The sequence below is a fragment of the Solanum verrucosum genome, unplaced genomic scaffold (genome assembly GCF_900185275.1).
Source record: "Solanum verrucosum unplaced genomic scaffold, falcon-dt-bn FXZP01000230.1, whole genome shotgun sequence".
NCBI classification, from domain to species: domain Eukaryota; kingdom Viridiplantae; phylum Streptophyta; class Magnoliopsida; order Solanales; family Solanaceae; genus Solanum; species Solanum verrucosum.
Window position 1 is genome coordinate 1,551,422 of NW_026019954.1, and position 16,640 is coordinate 1,568,061.

Sequence of the window (16,640 nt, forward strand, 5' to 3'; positions counted from 1 at the left end):
GGTGTTTTCCTGTCTCTAGTTGACTTTCTCTGATCTTGCACCTTGTGAGATATGTCTGTATCAGTAGCCTCTTGTGTCACCTCATGTTGGTTACTCTGAGAGTCTAAGACTACATCTTGTGAACCTGTAGATTCATGACTCTCATCATCTATTTCAGGAGTAACTTGAATTGTCTCATCATTTGTAATTGTGTCACTTAGCCTTTTTGACTGATCACTCACAGGAAACACACACTGAGGCTCTTTAACAGCCTTATTATGTTCCTTAAAAGTAAAAATATCTTCTCTAAAGGAGACATCTCTGCTTACACAGAAGGACTTATTTTTCATGTCATACAAGACATACCCTTTTTGAGTATCAGAAAACCCCATAACCACAGTAGGCTTTGTTCTAGTCAACAATTTGTCATGCTCATTAAGTACCTTAGCATAACACAAACACCCCACTACTCTCAGATGATCATAGCTTGGCTTCTTCCCATACAACCTTTCATATGGAGTTTGATAATGTACAACTGAGCTTGGCAACCTATTTATGATGTACACAGTTGCTAACACACAATTCCCCCATAACACTATTGGAATTTCCCCTTGAAACCTTAGTGCTCTTGTTACTTCTAAAATGTGTCTGTGCTTTCTTTCTGCCACTTCATTTTGCTGAGGAGTGTAAGCACATGTTGTCTGATGAATAATTCCAAGGTTTTTGAACAGGCTACTGCACAGTGAATTCACAAATTCAGACCCATTATCTATTCTTATCATTTTTACTACCTTATGAAACTGTGTCTGCACATAAATGACAAACTACTTAACTTGGATAAAAACATCAGTCTATAATTTCAACAAAAACACCCAAGTTACTCTCGAAAAATCATCAACAACTGTGAAAAAGTACCTATTACCATTCATAGTTGGAACTCTATAGGGACCCCATAAGTCCATGTGCACAAGTTCAAAGCAACAAGTAGTTTTAATAATGCTAGAAGGAAAATACAACCTAGTCTGTTTTTCACTAGGACACACAGAACACTTTTTTAGTCTATTATCTATATCCACATATTTCTCTATAGATAAAACTTTTTTTAGTACACTAGAAGACACATGTCCAAGCCTTCTATGTCACAAGTCCACTTCTGCTTGAGTCTTCTTCTCTAGAGTATTTGCAACTAATGCTTCATTTGCTCCTTCCTTGATGGACTTCTTAACACTCTGATCAGCTAGAAAATATAGCCCACCATTAATCATTCCAATTGCTCTCACCTTCCCAGTGTAAAGATCCTGGAACACACAGAAATCAGGAAAGAAACTAACTGAGCACTGCCATTCTTTGGTTACTTTAGACACTGAGAGAAAATTATAACTAAACTGAGGTATATGAAGAACATTAGAGACATTATTTCCCTCAGACAAATAACTTCTACCCACATTAGTCACTACAGATGTATCACCATTAGGAAGACAGGCCTTCTTTACTACTTCAGGTTGTACTATAGAAGACTCATCAAGCAAACTTAACTTAGACACTATGTGATGTGTAGCCCCTGTATCTATGATCCACTGTTTTGACTCAGAAGACGGGAAGGAAACACTGCTAATACCTGCAACATTTGCCACATCTGCTGAACCAGTTTCTTGAGAAGGTGACACACTGCTTGTGTGAATCATCTGCAGAATCTGATTGTATTGCTCCTGAGTGAAGACTGCTTTACCCATTTGACTTATCATAGACATATGTACGTTAGACCTTCCTTGATCACCTGTCTTTGAACTGGCCTGAGTGTCTTGTTCATCAAACTGACCAGTTAACACATTGTAGGCAGCTCCTCCTTCCAACTTTTGTTTTCTCTTCGTTTTAAAATCAGGAGGATAGCCATTCAACTTCCAACAATTCTCTCTACTATGACCCCTTAGTTTGCAGAAATCACACTGAACATTGTAGTTTTTCTTAGGCCTTTGTCCCTGACTTCTTGCGTACAAAGCCACTTCAAACTCTTTCAAATGAGTTGTTGGCCTTACTCCCAACACCCCAGCACTTGAAACTCTAGCCCTATGACTTTCATCACTCACAATCATGGCATAGGCTTGATTTACTGAGGGCAAAGGGCTCATGAGCAAGATTTGACTTCTTGCTTGAACATACGAGTCATTCAACCCCATCAAGAATTGAAACAACTTCAGTTTCTGAAGATGTACCACAAAGTCTTTCGATTTATCACAATCACACCCTGGTGTTGGAACTAGTGCCTCAAATTCATCTCATAAGTCTTTAGGTTTTGAGAAATACTCACACAGACAGACATATTTTCTTGACTCAAAGAAGCAATATTCTTGTGCAGATTAAAAGTTCTCACACCATCAACTTTATGGAATCTTTCATATAGATCATCCCACACTGATTTAGCTATCAAGGCATACATTATACCCCCAAGTAATTCTTTAGCAACAAAGTTCATTATCCAAGCCAATACTATTGCATTCACCCTCTCCCAATGGTTCCCCAATTCATTTAGAAACTTATCTTTAGCACAAGTCCCATCTACCATACCCAACTTATTTCTACCCAAAAGGGCTACCCGCATGGATCTATACCAAACTGAGTAATTTTCAATACATGTAAGTTGAAAAGATATGATTTGGACACCACTGACCTCTGAAGGATTAAGAAACAGAGGATGATTATAGTCAACCACACTGGGCTGAGATCTGCCATGGCTAGTTGACCCTGTAACTTCAGTTTCTGTACTCACCATTGTTACACACTCCAGATCTTGAATCACACTTGACACCACAGTTGAAACCTCCGACTATAGGATCGAACAACTAGCAAGAAACTCTCGCCTAACGCTCTGATACCATGAAATTGTTCTTGGAAGTAAATTCCAGAACTAAAGAGAGGAGAAGAGAAGAGGAGAAGAAGAAGAAGAAGAGAGAAATTATGTATTTGTTTTATTAACCAAAGAACTTAATCAGAGAAGGGAAAAAACTAATTTTGCAATTACACCTAAGCCTCTCTTATATAAAGTACTTTATGACCGTTACTATCTAACTAACCTTGGAGTTAGTTATAGACTAACTACTTTTAGGAAATACCAACACTTCTTTCATTTTCTCTCAAAAACACAACTTTGACATATTGTGTATGGTGTTGAAATTTGCAACAACAAATTTCTTCTATAAATATAGAGAGTTGTGAGGTTTCCATAGACTATACAAGAAAATAATCTGTGAAGAAAAATAGAGTGTGAGCGATATATTTAGTAAGGTGGAAAATCAAAAGAGTGTTATTCCTTTTGAGTGTGTAGTAGTCAGTTTGAGTATTGTATTCGTGACTACACGGTGTAAAATTCCTTACTATAGTGATATTAGTTGCTCCTCTTGGCCCGTGGTTTTTCCCTTATTTAGAAGGATTTTCATGTAAAATTCTTGGTATCATTATTTTTCCATTTTATTTCTATCATTTGACCATATATATTTTTGTGTTAGTCCGCGTTTACCCAACGAACTAGTATCAGAGCCAATGTTTTATCTGAGTAAGCTCTGTGGTTGCAGCACATTCTGAACTTCCACATCAGAAAAGATTTACTTTGGTTTGCAATAACTATATTTTTTTGGGGGAAACGATGAAAATTAATACAAGTAGAATAGTTACTTTAAATGGTGTTAATTATGCCATTTGAAAGGGGAAAATGAAAAATCTGCTTTGTGTCAAGAATTTTATCAACCACTATTATCACTGTAAAACCTGATAATAAAACAGATGAAGAGTGGAATCTGTTGCATAGACAGGTGTGTGGATTCATTAGGCAATGTGTTGACCATAATGTGTTGAACCATATTTCTGGGGAAACACATGGTCGAACCCTATGTGAGCATCTTGAAAGTTTGTATGCTCGGAAAACTGGCAATAATAAAATGTTCTTAATAAAGCAGATGTTGAGTTTAAAGTATCATGATGGTTCTCTGATAACAGACAATCTGAATAATTTTCAGGGGATCATGAACCAGTTATCTGCTATGGGCATTAAATTTGATGAAGAAATTCAAGACTTGCTTCTACTTAGATCCCTACCAGACTCTTGAGAAATATTTAGAACTTTATTATCAAATTCTGCTCTGGATAGTGTGATCTCAATGGATTCTGCCAAGAGTAGTGTCTTGAACGAAGAGATGAGAAGAAAATCTCAAGGTTCTTCTTCGTCGAATGTCTTGATAACTGGCTCCAGGGGGAGAAACAAAACTCATGGTTCTCAAAATAGAGAACCAAATAGGAGCAAATCCAGTGGCAGACTTAAGGATATTGAGTGCTATCATTGTGGCATGAAAGAGCACACAAAGAAGTTCTATAGGAAATTGAAGAGGGAGAACAAAAATAAAGAGGAAACTAAAGAAGATGGCAATGAAAATTGCCTTGCCACCGTCACCATCGAAGATCTTATTACCGTCGTTGATGCAGATATGATAAATATTGCTTGTGATGAGTCAAGTTGGGTTGTGGACACTGGTGCCGCATCGCACGTGACATCAAAGAAGGCTTTTTATCGTCCTATACTCCTGGTGATTTTGGAACCTTGAGTATGGGTAATGAGGCTGTTTCTTGGGTGGTTGGTATTGGTATAATTTGTTTGGAAACTAGTGTTGGACCTAAACTATTTTTAAACAAAGTGAAACATGCTCCTGATGTTCGTCTGCACCTGATTTCTGTTGGTGTTTTGGATGATGGAGGATATGTTAGTACCAACGGCGATGGAAAATTTTAACTCATTAAGGGTTCCTTGGTTGTGGCTCGTGGTAACAAATGTCGTGGTCTATACTGGACTACGACCTCTGCTTGTGTTGATATGGTAACTGCGATTGAGAGCGATAACTCTTCAGTGTTATGACACAAGAGGCTTAGCCATATTAGCGAGAAAGGACTTAATGTTTTAGCCAAGAAGAAATTACTGTCAATTTTCAAAAATCCTAAATTAGAAAAGTGTGAGCACTGCTTGGATGCTAAACAAAATAGAGTTTTCTTTAAGTCCTACCCTCATTCAAGAAAGACAGAGTTGGTTGAATTGGTGCACTCTGATTTATGTGGTCCAATGAAGACAAGGACATTAAGTGGTGCAATTTACTTTGTCACTTTTATTGACGACCGCTCGAGAAAACTTTGGGTTTGTGTCTTGAAGACTAAAGACCAAGTATTTGGTGTCTTCAAGCAGTTTCAGGCTTCAGTTGAATGAGAAACTGGAAAGAAACTGAAATGTATTCGTATTGATAATGGTGGTGAATATTATGGACCATTTGACGAATATTGCAAGCATCAAGGTATTAGACACCAGAAGACTTCTCCTAAAACTCCTCAGCTTAATGGTTTGGCTGAGAGGATGAATAGGACCTTGATGGAAAGAGTTAGATGTTTGCTTTCTGAAGCAAAGCTGCCGAACTCATTTTGGGGTGAGGCTTTATTGACCGCTGCACATATTATTAATATATCTCCTGCTGTTGCTTTGAAAAGTGATGTACCAAATAGTGTTTGGTATATAAAGGATGTTTCCTATGATCATTTGAGAGTATTTGGTTGCAAAGTTTTTGTATATGTGCCGAAAGATGAGAGGTCAAAGTTAGATGCCAAGACAAGGCAATGCATCTTCATTAGATATGGCCTTGATGAATTTGGTTACAAGTTATATGATCCAATTGAGAAGAAACTCGTGAGAAGCCGTGATATTATTTTCATCAAGAATCAAACAATTGAAGATATTGACAAAGCAAAGAAGCTAGAATTTTCAAGTTTTGATGGCATAGCTCATCTAGATGAAGTTCCTCACACAAGTATGCATGATGTTGTTGGGCTTGATGATCATGGTGACGCCCATAATCATGTATCGAATCAATATGTTGATGTTGATAATAACAATGATATTGTTATTGATAATCCTCATGCTCATAAAGTTGTGGACGAATCAAATATTCTGCTTAGGAGGTCCATAAGACAACGGGTTCCTTCCTCTCGTTATTCACCCAATGAGTATGTATTACTCACTGATGAGGGAGAACCTGAATGCTATGATGAGGCCATGGAAGATGAGCACAAGGATCAATGGATAGAAGCCATGCAAGATAAGATGAAGTCTCTGCATGAGAACTACACTTATGAGTTGGTAAAATTTCCCAAGGACATGAGAGCTTTGAAGAACAAGTGGGTGTTCAAAGTTAAAGTTGTAGAACACAACCTGAAGCTCAAGTACAAAACTAGATTGGTTGTTAAGGGATTTGGTCAAAGGAAGGGTATTGACTTTGACGAAATATTTTCTCATGTTGTCAAAATGTCCTCGATTCGTACAGTTCTGGGTTTGACTGCTAGTCTTAATTTAGAGATTGAGCAGATGGATGTGAAGACGGCTTTCCTTCACGGTGACCTAGAAGAAGAAATTTATATGGAACAACCAGAAGGCTTCAAAGTAGAAGGTAAAGAAAATTTTGTGTGCAAACTCAAAAAGAGTCTTTATGTCTTAAAACAAGCTCCTAGACAGTGGTATAAGAAGTTTGAATCTGTTATGGGGGAGCAAGGCTATAAGAAAACTTGTTCAGATCATTGTGTATTTGTACAAAAAATTTCTGACAATGATTTTATCATCCTTTTGCTGTATGTGGATGATATGTTGATTGTGGGCAAGAATACTTCTAAGATTGATGAGTTGAAGAAAGAGTTGTGTAAGTTTTTTGCTATGAAAGACTTGGGTCATGCCAAACAAATTTTGGGCATGAGAATTACTCGTCTCAGAGATGAAAGGAAGATTTATTTGTCACAGAAGAAGTACATTGAACGTGTACTAGAGCGTTTCAATATGAAGAATGTTAAGCTTGTTAGCACACCTCTTGTTGGTCATATGAAGTTGACCAAGAAGATGTGTCCTACAGCTAGAGAGGAAAAAGAGAGCATGGCCAAAGTTCCATATTCCTCCGTCGTCGAAAGTCTAATGCATACAATGGTAAGCACTAGACCTGATATTGCTCACGCAGTTGGTGTTGTCAGCAGATTTCTCGACAATCCGAGAAAAGAGCATTGGGAAGCTGTGAAGTGGATACTCAGGTATCTTATAGGAAGCTCAGATGAATGCTTGTGTTTTGGAGCATCAAATCCAATCTTGAAGGGCTATACAGATGCTGATATGACAGGTGACCTTGATAATAGAAAATCCACTACTGGATATCTGCTTACTTTTTCAGGGGGAGCTATATCATGGCAGTCAAAGTTGCAGAAATGTGTTGCACTATCTACAACTGAAGCTGAGTATATTGCGGCTACTGGGGCCGGCAAAGAGATGATATGGCTAAAGCGATTTCTTCAAGAGCTTGGTTTGCATCGATGGAGTATATTGTCTATTGTGACAGCCAGAGTGCAATAGACTTGAGCAAAAACTCTATGTACCATGCAAGAACAAAACACATCGACGTTAGATATCATTGGATTCATGAGGAAGTGGAGAGTGAATCATTTCACATAAAAAAGATCCACACAAGTGAAAATCCTACAGATATGCTGACCAAGACGATACCGAAAGACAAGTTCGAGTTATGCAAAGAATTTGTGGGTATGAGCTCTCTTTAAAGAAGATGAAGATACCTCCTTCCAGTGAATGACTGGAGGGGGAGATTTGTGGGGTCCAACCCCATTGTTCCATTATTGACTTCAACAAATGTTGCATGCAATTGTCAATGGTTGGCAAATTGCAGTGGTAGCAAATGTTGAGAAACACAATAATTATAAACTTTCGGTGGCGCAACTTTGACATATTGTGTATGGTGTTGAAATTTGCTGTTGCAAATTTCTTCTATAAAAGGAGATTATTAGCTCATTTGTAAGATACTAATTCATAGAGAAAGAAAACTATAGAGAGTTGTGAGGTTTTCATAGACTATACAAGAAAATAGTTTGTGAAGAAAAATAGAGTGTGAGCGATATTTTTAGTAAGGTGAAAAATCAAAAGAGTGTTATTCCTTTTGAGTGTGTAGTAGTCAGTTTGAGTATTGTATTTGTGACTACACGATGTAAAATTTCTTACTATAGTGATATCAGTTGCTCCTCTTGGCCCGTGGTTTTTCCATTATTTAGAAGTGTTTCCACGTAAAATTCTTGGTGTCATTATTTTCCCATTTTATTTCTATCATTTGACCATATATATTTTTGTGTTAGTCCGCATTTTCCCAACATTTACTACTACATCAAAATCTTTTGGTCCCTTGCAAATTTTCCAACTTGTACAGCTTTTGAATTACTCAAATATTAGAGATATATAGTCTAAAATATATACATATATCAAGAGAAGTAGGAGATAGCGTCCATTGGGTAAATCTGTGTCAATATTTGAAGGGAAAATTTTCCTTGACATGTAAGAGCAAGATTCATCGAAACCTCATCCCTACGGAACATTGCAAGCAGCACGGGAGGTTCATAATGAATCATACAATTCAGCATTATGAACACAGATCAATACATACACGCGAGATCTGTTTGCCATCGATTTCTTTCTCTTCTCCGACCTAATTGGGCAATAATTTAACGAAAGTGTATTTGTTGTACGTGTACAAACTGGGTATTTCATGAAATACAAGTCTCATACAGGGAAACACACGTTTTTTTTGTGATTTCTAGTGATCATACAAGTGTATCTCATAAGATACAAGTGTGATACATTGAAATAAAGTGTGTGTGTGACGTTTTGGGGAGTGAAGACAGTAAATTAACGTGTATGTATGTTTAATTTTTTAGAAGTTGAAATTTATATAATAACAGATTTGCAACTTTCTTCTTTTAAAGATTTTTGTTATTTTGAAATAGATCCACTTTATTATTGTGTACATTTTATTTTACCTAGATGAATTTGAGTAATAAAATCATATCTCTTATTTTTCTTTTGTATGAAAAAAATTCGCGCCGAATAAAATGCTTCCTTTTATCCTCCATTGAATAAAATTAGGACTAGTATCTTATTTTCTCATTAATTTTATTTTGAATAGTTGATATTATGATTCTTTTCATAAGAGTAATTTGAAGAAAAAGTAACGGGAAGAGAGAAATAATTGAAAAAATGGGTGAAATATTTAATTCCACGAGTGCATTGGATTCGTTAATAAAAAACTAAGCTATTTCTATATAAAAATTGGGCAAAGAGTCAGAGGTCAAACCTGAAGTTTTTTGAATAGTTAAAGACTAAATCGATAAGTAAGTGTATATTTAAGAGACTATTTCAGATCTACTCCCGCAGGTAGGGGTGTCCAAAAACCGAACCGATAAAATGTTATTGGTTTATTGTTATTGGGTTATTGAGTTAACGGTTTTTTAAAAAAGATATTGGGTTATCGGTTCGGTATTAATTTTTAATATTGGGTTATTGGGTAAATCGATAACCCATTAAGACTAGTAATTTACTACTTTTACTTGTACATAAATATTATATATTAATCTCAATACCTTAGTAGTTACTATCTTTGTCCTTTAGCCTTCAATTCACACTTCACAATGACTTTGAGTTCACAATTTCACATTATAAATAACGCTAAAATCTAAAGTAAGAATCTCATTCCTCTTAATTTCTCTTTGTGTTACGCTTGTATAGTTTTTTCACGTTTGTTATTATTGTTTCTATTTTTTGAGCATTTGTAAAGTTACATTATTGTGTTTTTGCATCAAATTTATTAGAAAAGTCATATATTTGTTTTATAAGTATTTTCTTATTGGTTAAATCGAAAACCGAATTGTTAAGGACCAAAGCCAATAAAAAATATCTTATTGATTTGGTTATTGCTTTAACATATTTAAAAATCGAAAACCGATAAACCGAACCAATAATACATAAAATTGAACCGAACCGACTGATGCACACCCCTACCTGTAGGTAAGGTACCATTTATGACATTTTCTGCTACTTCATCTTCATTTTGTTAATCGCTTAACTTTCAAAACTTACAAGTTCATCTCACTATTTTTCTCTATAAATACTTGCACATTCTTCCACTAGACAAGATCAGACCAATATGCTTTCCCCTTTAGATATGGATTCCACTAGAAGCACACATGAACTTGACAAGCCTCATGCAGTTTGCATACCATACCCTGCCCAAGGCCTCATTAATCCAATGTTAAAATTAGCCAAAATCCTCAATCACAACGGTTTTCACATCACCTTTGTCAACACTGAATTCAATCATAGACGTCTACTTAAGTCTCGTGTCCCTGATTCCCTGATTCCTGATGGCCTTCCACCATCTGATGCCGATTCAACTCAAGATATTGCTTCTCTAGGTGAATCCACTACCAATACTTGCTTAGGTCCTTTCAAGGAATTGCTTGCAAAGCTCAATAATACGTGTTCATCCAATGTGCCACCTGTCTCGTGCATCGTTTCTGATGGATTTATGAGCTTCACTCTAGTTGCTGCTCAAGTTTTCTTTTGGACTCCAAGTGCTTGTGGTTTATTAGGTTATATGCATTACCGCGACCTTGCTGAAAAAGGATACTTTCCACTTAAAGGTATACTCTGTTTAATTTGTCCTGTTTTATAATGGCCCTTTTCAATTAGTGTGTGTGTTTTAACTTGTGTTCTTTTATGTTTTTGGGGAGATCGTAGATGCAAGTGACTTAACAAACGGGCATTTGGAGACAACTTTGGATTGGATACCGAGCATGAAAGGCATACGTCTGAGGGATTTACCAACTTTCTTGAGAAATTACAAATCGAGATGATTTTTTGTTCAACTACTTCATCCAAGAAACAGATAGAAGCAAATTAGCTTCTGCTATTGTTATCAATACATTTGATCCATTAGAGAAGGAAGTTCTTGAATCACTTCAGGCCCTTCTACCTCCGGTCTACACAATTGGACCCTTGCATTTTCTTTTAAAACATATTGAGGACCAGAATTTGGAGTGCTTGGGATCCAATCTTTGGAAAGAGGATTCAAAAAGCGTAGAATGGCTTGATTCCAAGAAACCAAATTCTGTTGTTTATGTCAATTTTAGGAGCATCACTGTCATGACTGCGAACCAACTTATTGAATTCGCATGGGAACTTGCCAATAGTCAGATGGAGTTTTTGTGGATCATAATGCCTGATATTGTGTATCAGGGGAAAAAGCAACTCTGCCATCTGAATTCATGGAAGAAACAAAAGAAAGAGGGATGTTGATAAGTTGGTGCGCACAAGAACAAGTCCTTAGCCACCTTGCTATTGGAGGTTTTTTGACTCACAGTGGATGGAATTCGACCCTTGAAAGTATCAGCAATGGGGTGCCAATGATGTGTTGGCCCTTTTTCGCAGAACAACAGACTAATTGTTTGTTCAAATGCACCCAATGGGGAATCAGAATGGAAATTGATAATAATGTAAAAAGGGATGAAGTTGAAAGTCTTGTGAGAGAGTTGATGGTTGGTGAGAAAGGCAAAGATATGAGGAAAAAGGCAATGGAGTGGAAGAGATTGGCTGAAGAAGCTGCTAAAAAACCAACAGGATCATCATATTTGAACATACACAAGCTGATCAATGAAATTCTACTCTCCTCCGAAACCACTAGGCAAAAGTAGTACTAATCAATAGTTGGTCGGCTTTCCTTTTTCTCGTTATGTTGTACAAAATAAATGAAATAAAAATGCTCTCTTGCACCCTCAAAATGTCCTTTTTTTTTAGTAACAAATAATATATTGTGTGTAGTATCCCTAATGTAATAGCTACCTAAGTTATATATAATAATTTTCAAACTCTATTAGGGACCGTTTGGTAGAGTGTATTAGCAAAAATAATGCATCTATTAGCCTTTTGAATCACTAGTATCTTGTTTGATATACACTCTATTGTGTATTAAGGTATGCATTGCCAATATCATGGATTTCTAGGTATTAACAATGCAATGGTTTTAATGCATGCATTAACATGATAAAAGACCCAATTGCCCCTCAAAATCTTTATTACATTTTTTCCATAATAAAAGTGGAGGGTATCTTTATAAATAATTTTCTTAATGCAATACATACTATTTTTAATGTATCAAACCAAATAATGCATTATAATAATCTATGTATAATTAATGCAAGCATAACTAATACATGATAGACTCTGGATAACCATAGATCCTGAAGTAAAGGTTACATAATTTTCAGTGTCACAACAATAATATACACTTTTACAATTATTATTGACATGTGAAAAATATATGCAGTTGCTTCTGATGAAGATATCATATTGACTTTTATGGTGTGTTTGGTATGAAAGAAAATATTTTCCGGAAAATGTTTTTCAATTTTCTCACGTTTGATTGGGTAAAATGTTTTCCAAATCAACTCATTTTCTTTAAATTTAAGGAAAATGACTTCCCTTCAAAAATTAAGGAAAACATTTTCTAAAACTTCCCTCCAACTTTAAATTACAAATTTTTTTTGTTGAAAAAATAAACTTAAAGCTTTTTTTAAAAAAAAATATTTTCAACTTCAATTTTTAATTTTTTTTACGCCCCCCCCCCCCCCCAAAAAAAAATAAAAAAAAAATTAAGTTTGTTTTTTAAAAATAATTCTAATTTCAAAATTTTATTTTCATCCCACCCCCAACCCTACCCTCGACCCCACCCCCCGACCATCCCCCTTACCAGCCCACCCCCCACCTCCAATTTTTTTTTTAAAAGTTTGTTTTTAAAAAATATTTTAAATTTTAAATTTTTATTTTTTCACCACAACTCGCGATCACCCCCCCCCCCCTCACATCAGTCCCCACCCCCCTCCAAAACAAAGTTTGTTTTTAAAAAATATTTTCAATTTCAAATTTTTATTTTTCCACCCCACCCTCACTCCCCTACCTGCGACCCTACCCCCCCTCCAATTTTTTATTTTTTCACCCCACCCCACCCCCTCCAAAAAAAATTTAAGTTTGGTTTTAAAAAATATTTTCAATAACCAGAAGAATTTGCATGGCTAAAATTTAGAGTTATGGATGGAGAATCCACAAAATTAGAATCAGAATCCCCTTTTTTATGAATAATCCTAGGGATAACTTTCTTAAACATGACAATTAATACCTACAATCAATTACTATTGCATAACTTTTTGCCTAAATTAGATATAACATTCAATTTTGATGAGAGGGAGTTGCTCGGATGGTAAACACCCCTCACTTCCAACCCAAAGATTGCGAGTTCGAGTCACCAAGGGAGCAAACGGGGTGGAAGCTCCTAGGGAGGGTGAAAAAAAAAACCTTCAATTTCAAAAATTAAAACTCCAAAAAAAATTGAACGACAATACAAGAGGGGGTCAAACATAGGCTAATAGTTAGAGAAATTGACGGGTAGACATCAACAAACCATCAAAAATTTAAAAGCGAAAGAGAAAAAATAGACACTATGGACGAATATTTTTATAGAACTCAATATGTAAAACTAATAAATAGAAAGTAAATCATCTTTTATTCAAAGTAATGAAGAAGAAGAATTTTACATAATCAATAAAAAAAAGCACAATTCAAAAGAATCGTGTATATGAAAAAGAAGAGAAAAAAAAGGGAGAAAAAAACCACTTCCCAATAAAAAAGGACACCATGTTGCCATCTTCTAAAATTATTTAATTTAATTAAAAAAGAACTTCCCAATACGTGGGCTACTAATTGAAAATTTTAATTTTTTTAATTTTTTTTTGTCAAAAAAATAAAAGAAGGCTATATGTTGCCAATTAGTAAAGGCATAATACATATATTTGACCTTCAACTTGGCTTCAAATTTTAACTTTGACCTCCAACTTTCATAGTGCACAAACAAGCACTTTAACTATCCAACCTTTTAATAAATAAACACGCGATTTTTGGAGCCAAGAGCGTGAAATGCACACGCTGCCATGTGTATTATTGAGCCACTCAATGGCTGCCAACTAATTAAACACTTTACACCTCCATTTTAGAACTAAAAAAAAATAAAATTAATTAAAGGTAGAGTTGTCATTTCAGCATTGTTTTCACTGTTGTGTGCCTCAAAAATTACTTCTCACTCGCGCCAAATGCGTGCACATCACGCGTTTTGCCAGGTAAGACACGCATGTTTATTTATTAAAAGGTTGGATAGTTAAAGTGTCTATTTGTGCACTTTGAAAGTTGGAGGTCAAAGTTAAAATTTGAAGCCAAGTTTAAGGTCCAATATATGTATTATCCCATTAGTAAAATAGGATGTCATGTTGTGCCATTTACTCGAAAGTTTAATGTTAAAGTATTGCCAAAAAAGGAAAGTAGTCATTCTTTTTGAAACAAACTAAAAAGACAAATGGTTTATGGGCAATATATGGCCATTGACTCTAGAAAACTTTGTGATTTTCAAATACTCCAAAGTCAGTGGTGAACTGACGGATTCAGGATTTTAAGGTTATGAATGCTCCTTGGCTACCAATCACAAAATATATGTAAGCAGTCTTATGACTTGTCATAAAAAAGAGAATCATATTTAAATACAATTGAAGAAAACTTAATACGAAAAGCTACAAAAAAAATTTTTTGAATAACGAAAAACTTTTTCAAGAAAAACTAGTGGGAATCATCTTGAGATATAACAAACACAATCAGACAACCACTGCACCAGTCTATTTATTATTTGAACGCTCACTCTTAAATTTTATACCATTTTTTCAAATTTCTATCTAAATATATACAGTTTCAATACGAGATTAATGGGTGCTCGAGCACAAGAAATATCCTATATGGGTCCGTCCTTAAATTTTATACCATTTTTTCAAATTTCTATCTAAATATATACAGTTTCAATACGAGATTAATGGGTGCTCGAGCACAAGAAATATCCTATATGGGTCCGTCCTTGTCCAAATTTTTTTGAACTTTCATGATATGATCTAATAATGATGGGAAGATACATAAGTTTTCCCCAAAACTTTTCCTGAAAACTCGGTTACATATTCTAAGTAAATCTTTTACCTCTTTATGAGTAATTCTTTACCTTCTTATTTTTGTCAAAGTGAATTTAATATCCCATAAGAGGTGATCGGACAAAAAATATGATATTAATTGCCTAAATTGCATATTATATACGCCTCTTAATTTTGTGATTTAGAAATGATATACATTCTTTTTTAAAGTGGCACACATATACTCTTACTGTTGCACAAATAACCCAATTTTACCATTTTCGGCTAACGAAAGTAAAAAAATTAATTTTTTATTAAAATAATTTCCATACAAGGGTATATTTGGCCTTTCTAGAAAAATTCAACAGTATATTTGATCATTCTCATCCTTGAAATTTTTTGGCCTTCTTTAATTCAACGACTAATTTGGAATTATCATCTCTTACAAAGATTTATCAGTCAATAATAGTAGTAACTAGTTATTTTTTAATATAATATTTTCACATACATGTGAACAAATTTTTCATGTCGAGCATGAATATGTTTGGGTCTTTTCCTAAATATAAACTTATGAGTAAAGTTATATATTAAAAAAAATTAAAACTATGATTTGAAATTAAGCTTAAAATTTGGATCCCATATCTTAACGCCTACTTAGCATCAACAATTTGACTTCAGCTAATAGTACTGTTGAAATTGAGTAAGGAATTTGGAAATTTCGATTTTTTATTACTCAAGCATATTATACAATGAGTCAGGGGACCTCCTATTTATACAAATCAACAAATGCTAACAACTAACTAATCAGCTCGTAATTAACTGATAAGTAGGGGGTGGCAATTTCAGCCCATATTAATGAAATGAGTCCATTTTGTCTATATTTAATGACATGAATCATTCATATTTTAATGTATAAATTTTACGAATCACATAGATTTAAGGAAAAAATACAAAAATCTCACCTTTTAATTTACTTATTACCATTATCCCCTATAAGTTTTACAAATATCCAAAATTCCTCATTTCGCGCATCAGATTAGTGTATCTCGCGCATCAGATTAGTGTATCATGTATAAAATGTACATCAGATTAGTATATCATGTATAAAATGTAATGTATCTTACTTAACGATTAATGTATCTCGCGCATTAGATTAATGTATCAACGCTTATATTATTGTATCCGTTTGAAGGATTTCTGTAATTATAAACTTTTAAGGGATAAATTGTAATTTTACCTTAAAAGTATGTGATTTATGTGATTTTCCCTTTTAAAAGTCTCTACAAATATGGTCAAAATGGATTAAATATGGGTGTCCATATTGACCCATAATAGATCAGTTAGTTTTTCACTTCCACTCAAAATTCTTAATTGTGCTAAAAAATAAAAAAAATTAATATTAATTTTTAAACTTAATTGAAAAAACAGTTTTTTTTTTTTGTTTTTGGAAAACAAAAACTATTTAGGGGTAGGCTGCTGGAAGGGGGGCACCCTGGAGGGTGGGGGTGCCTGGGGGAGGGGGTAATTTTTTTTTTTTTTTTGAAAAAACAGTTTTTCTTTTGTTTTTGGAAAACAAAAAAAAATTAGGAGGTGGTTGGTGGAAGGTGGGGGGGGGGGGGGGGTTCTCGGGGGAGGGGGTAATTTTATTTTATTTTTGAAAAAACTGATTTGTTTTTGTTTTTGGAAAACAAAAAAAATTAGGGGTAGGTTGGTGGAAGGTGTGGGGGGTGCCCGGGGGAGGAGGTAAATTTTTTTTTTGTTTTTGAAAACAAAAA

General features: G+C 34.8%; 1 protein-coding gene and 1 pseudogene across 1 annotated transcript in view; both read left to right on the forward strand.

The window, feature by feature from the left end:
• The window catches only part of LOC125814193 (14-3-3 protein 7), a 330,997-nt gene that overhangs the window by 109,045 nt on the left and 205,312 nt on the right, over window positions 1-16,640 (forward strand). The gene's annotated exons all lie outside the window — the stretch shown is intronic.
• On the forward strand, window positions 10,038-11,565 carry LOC125814106 (7-deoxyloganetin glucosyltransferase-like; annotated as a pseudogene).